Raw genomic sequence first — 6,000 nt, 5'->3', positions numbered from 1 at the left:
AATTTACGAAGATCTGAAGTTGCGTACAAGTTACCGATCATTCGCGAAGTTGCGCTAGCGATTATTAAGGTTTCCTGGCCTTGTAATGTGTTTTCTGCTGCATATACGCCCATTGTACTTTAACTGCCCGCCGTATGCAAATTTCCGATCGATAGCGTAACCGCTGATTGTAACATCACTAGCACAACTTCGCAAACGATCAGTAACTTGTGCGCAACTTCGGATCTTCGTGAATTTGCACAGCCCTAGCGAATCTACGCCTGGCGAAGTGCGACGAAGGCAACGCTGGAGCAAATTCGGAGGTAAGTAAATTTGCCCCCATGTCTCTCTACATAAGATATATTGGATCTAACTGTCAATGAATATTTGACACCCAACTGCTGCATGAAGAGTGAATGAAGATAAATAAATGCTTAAGGCCCCCCATACACGGGCTGATAAAAGCTGCCGACAGACCGAGTCGACGGCTTGTTGACCCGTGTGTGGGGCCATCTGACGGGCTTTCCCCATTGATATCTGGCCATCTCGATCGGCAGGTTAAAAAATCCTGTCAGATCTTCGTCTATGCAGCCGTGTGATCCGCCCGCTTGTATTGGATCCATTATGATCCGATAGTTGGGCCCTAGGGCTATATAAATACCAGGACATTTTAAAAAAATAATAAATTTTACCTGAATAAGGAATGTTGCCTTTGCTCTAATGGATTATATGCACAATGGCTATATTTGATACAATATACAGCAGAACCCCCATATTATGTTTTTCAGGGGACCAGTAAAAAATTATGTAAAATCTGGGAAAATGTAAAATCAGGTAAATGTGTTAAAGTAACATTTTCTTCAAGTACTGAAAGGATATAAGCACAGGAGTATGTTTTACTTTGAGATATAATATGTACTGTGTTAATAACAAGGGTTAAACATTGCAGTGTTAATGTTACACTATGGGGGCCATGTGCAAGACTCTCCGTCAGTCACATACACAACCTGAAGCAATAAGTGATTGGTGCAGGACTGTATAAGGGGCAGACTAATTGGAATTGACCATTTACAGGCAGATCCATGGCAAAATATACATTTGGTTAGTATTTGAAACCTCTTTATTTCACAAATAATAACATTCATTAAGGAAAAAAAGCAGTCTTTGGGTAGATCAGAAAATTTTGATGTAAACCCCGGGAAAACATTACTTAAAATCAGGGAAATGCACCAATTGATATGCATTATAAATTGGTGGTACCACAAATAAAAAATTTAAAATGCAGGAAAACTTTAAATCAGGGCACTTAAAATCAAGGTTTCATTGCAGATTAATTTTATTCTGTTTGCATGCAGGTGAAATGAATTTTAATATCTATATATATATATATATATATATATATATATATATATATATATATATATATATATATATGATATTATCTTGGATTTCATTGTGATGGATTCTTTGGAAGATCTTGAAAATCCTCCTTTATCGATACAGAATGTTGTCAGGAACCAGTGGCTAAACTCCTCCTTCAAAGAGATGGTAAATTGTTGCTATTTTCAGCTTTGCATTAACTGGTGTCTGCACAGTGTTACTGATAAGGACTGTAAGGAAACAAGGCCCTCCACAAGAGATTAGCTCCTCACAGGCTACATTTAACCTTATACTGGATGATGGGTGCTTCATTATTTATAAAAAGACTAAAATAAAGCCGTGCAAAGTAGTCATCCAAATATTTAGTATTGTATTGTTGTACAGCGTAATTATTTATTTTAATTTAATGAAAAATACAATTAATAATTGTTGTTGTATCCTTAATCTGTTCTTTATCCTAATAAAATGGTTATTTAATACTTTAATAATAACTACATTAATACTAATATATATTAACTAATACATATTAGCTACATTAACTAATACACATTATGGGGAACATTTACTTAGAATATCGAAGTCAAAGGATTTACTGCATTTCCTGCGATCTAACGATTTTCCTTCGATTCCAAATTGGCTATAAAGCCTACGGGGATCTTCCCCATAGGCTAACATTGATGCTCGGTAGTTTTTAGGTGGCGAAGTAGGTGGTCGAAGTTCTTTTTAAAGAGACAGTACTTCGACTATCGAATGGTCGAATAGTCAAATGATTTTTAGTTTGATTTGAAGTCGTAGTCGAAGGTCGAAGTAGCCAATTCGATGTTCGAAGTAGCCAAAAAAATACTTTTAAAATTTGAAGTATTTTTTATTCTATTCCTTCACTCGAGCTAAGTAAATGTGTCCCTATGTATATGTATGGATTCATCCTATCCTGTACACATGATTAGATACCAGTTCTAGGTAACATTTAGATATACGGTTGTCCCCTTAAATAACATTTATGAGGTTGAATAAAATATGCACAATAAATTATTATACACACGTTACATTTCTTGCAAAGTAGCACTCAGTTTTTGGATAATGGTTGATTTATTTGTAAAACGCATGGCCAGTCTTCTGGATATATAGTGCTCATTCACAAATGTCAGTGCAGTGCCCTGTTTACAAAGTGCAAAGCACCGTGTTTCTACTAGGGTTGCCACCTTTTCTGGAAAAAAAAATACCAGCCTTCCTATATTCTTGCAGTTTTTTTCTATTAATAACATTAGCATCAAGCATGATTTTTACCGGCCAGGCCGGTAAATTACCAGCCAGGTGGCAACCCTAGTTTCTACCCACAACTCAGCTCCACCTGGTATTTGACTAGCTCATCTGGTAAATCACCACCTGGGGCCAGAATTAAAAATTCAAGTGCAATGTAATAGCCGGTATATTGCAAACACCTGAAATCCCTCCCTTCCCTGACCCACTCTGCTGTAAATAACCCCTTATATGGTTAGGACCGCCTATTCCCTGCCCATTTCCCAACCTACCCTGCCCATTTTCCAGCCCACTCTGCCCATTGCCCCTCCCACTACACCCTGTTCTCTGCCCAGTTATGTCATCACCCTGCGCCCGCATGATGTCACCATCTACGATCTCCAACCCAAAGGCCGGTTCTATTACAGTAAAAAGGTGGCAACCCTAGCTCCACTCCAAGCACTCAGGTGTAACAGTGTCCCGCCAAATAGCGAGCACTGAAGCTTTCATATGAATTGACATACAGGGGCAAATAATCCTATACAATGGTAAATCCCACCAGTATCTACAATAACAGCTCATGTCATTTCTGGCATGGGGATGTTTGAGGCACAGGAAAGAGTGTAAGCATGCAATTATTAGGGGCAGGTCAATAATTCAGCAGTGATACACACAAAGGCAGCCCTGAAATTAACAACTACTTAGTGTACAAATTCATTTACAGGGCTCCTTTGTGTCCATGGGCCCTATACGCTTTACCTAGCAGCTTATTTAGAAAAATGCTATTCATTCTGTTTTGAGAGCGATGTTTACATTTTGTACATTGCCTTTATACATTTTTAAATAAGCTTTTTTGTGGTTAAGAAGTAAAATATGTAACATCTGGTAATTGTTACTATAAAAATCACCGGATGAACCGAAAAGTTAAAAGAAAAAAAAAACTAAACAACACAAACGGTTAAAATAACAGACTTAGCAGGTTATAGTGAACCTTTTCTAATCAAAAATATCCACAATATTTTGTAGTCCAGAGGAAACAGAATAAGTTATAATATATTTTATATGGCACATTAATATTTCGGAGAAAAAAAGCAGCTAAAGCAAAGTATGTCACTGTACCTACACTTTACTGCCAGGACTGTTATTGTGTGGAAATCTGCTGTGATAGCCTTCTAAATGTATGTGCCCATGCCCCATACTCTCAAAAACTAGAGGTTTTAACTCCTTATTTAGGAATCAGGGGGAGGGAATCAGGGTACAAAGTGCCTCTTTATGTCCCAGTGACCTGCCATGAGACAAGCTGACAGGTTTCAAGGAGCAGTAAACAAAAAAAGTATTTGATAACTTTAGGATTCAGTCCAATTGTACTCTCTGTCCAGTGTTGAACTGGGATACCAGGGGCCCACCAGAAAGCCTTAGACCTTGGGCCCACCAGGAAACCTAAAACTGTGAGCCCACCAGAAAAGACAGTGGACCTTTCCAAACTATTATTCCTCCTCTACTCACTTGACCACTTTATTCTCCTAGTCTTTTATATCTAATTTCAATATTCTCCCATTTTCCCCCATAAAGAAATAGGGAATGACCATGAAATAGGCCAATTGTTTAGAAACAAGAGGGCCCACTAACACCTGGGCCCACCGGGAGTTTTCCTGGTATCCCAGTGGGCCAGTCCAACACTGTCTCTGTCCTAGCAATGCGTCCCCTCCTCACCCCTATAGAAGCAAAAAATTTAAGCATAGGGGGCAAGGTGATACGGCATCAGGAAGCCCAGCTCAGGGAAGCATGGGGGCCAGATTCTGTCTATGTTTTCAAGGCCATAAATTCAAAACATACAGGCTGTATGATTGAAATAGTTCTATGGGGATTAGTGCTCTTCTTATATTATTATTATTATTATCCTAAATATTAGGATGCAGGCTCTGCAGAAAATAATTCTGCTTGGGGAGTAGGAGGTTGAGTTGGTAAATTTATAGTGGCAAGAATATACTGCCCTCTGAACAAAATAATGAGTTTCACCATTACAAAGGAAAGGGTTACTTTCATTTAGTTCAGATAGTCTTTGAAAATGTCAAATAGTGGAGAATTGAGCAATACAATAGAGACGGCTGGATATGCTTTGGAAAGAAGGGCATTGTGATTTATGGCTTTTTTAGTTATGCATTGATGTTCATCCAGGGATTATATCAGATTGCCATATTTGCAGTCTGGAAAAAATTGTTCCCCAAAACCTCCAGACTGAAAAAACAAAACACAAAGTATGTTTTTTTGTTGTTGTTGGCAGACCCATGGATGAAAAATACTGAAATTGGCAAAAAATTAAACTCAGTGGGTTTGCATATTGTTTTCAACCATTTTAATCCTTTAGTGACTGCATCACACTGTACTGCACGAGACACACACTGCATTTCCTTGGCTATTTGGGATAGTGGTGTTCTGCCTTTACAGTTCTGCAATTTATAGAGAGAGATTTTCTATATATTTCTAAGAGAAAGATTGCTAATAAATGTAATGTCTTTGATTTAACAGCATGGAAGTTAATATTTATTACGCTGCATATGCAGACTTTGAAAGTTCACATAAAGTAATATGTTTATCTTGAAAATATGAATCCATCTGGTTATTTGTATAGATGCAGTCTTCCTTGTTATTACATGGGCCCATCGAGATATCTGACCAGTCAGTCCATGAAAAGAACAGTCACATTTTGGGACATATTTATCAAGCAATAACAATACAAATGTATATCCTCTCTAGTAAATAGTACAGGTATGGGACCTTTATCCAGAATGCTCGGGACCTGGGGTTTTCCAGATAACAGATTTTTCTGTAATCTGTAGGAAATCATTTTAAAAATTTGGATTATTTGGATAAAATGTAGTCTATGGGAGATGGCCATTCCGTAAGTCAGAGCTTTCTGGATAACAGGTTTCTGGATAATGGATCCCATACCTGTATTTTTAAAAATACGCCCCATAGGGCTTTCTCTTGACTTGTATACTATTTTTAGTGGCATAAACTGTATTTAGACTATAAATGAAACCGGCCCGGATCCTCCATTCTACTGGCTCTTTTACCACACGGGGCATAATCTCTCTATATTTTCCCTTCTTTGTTATGTTTGTCCTCTCTGTGTGTGCTTTTCTATTTCCTTATCATTGATAGATGAGATCCACTGTCTTTATCACATAACCCCATTGGTGTTTTTATACATTAATACTGTCCGGTACTGTTATCCATTTCTTGTTGTGCTCAGGGTGTGACTTCAAGCTGTTGGACTGTTGTAAGGCAAAAGAAGCAACAGATGAATGTAAACCAGTCACGCAGTTACCTTGAGTATTTTGTATTCAATACTGTATTGCTTCGAGTGAACCATGGCAATAGTTTTCCAATGTCCACTAA

The sequence above is a fragment of the Xenopus laevis genome, chromosome 4S (genome assembly GCF_017654675.1).
Source record: "Xenopus laevis strain J_2021 chromosome 4S, Xenopus_laevis_v10.1, whole genome shotgun sequence".
In the NCBI taxonomy this organism is placed as follows: Eukaryota; Metazoa; Chordata; class Amphibia; order Anura; family Pipidae; genus Xenopus; species Xenopus laevis.
Note: the sequence above shows the minus strand (reverse complement) of the source record.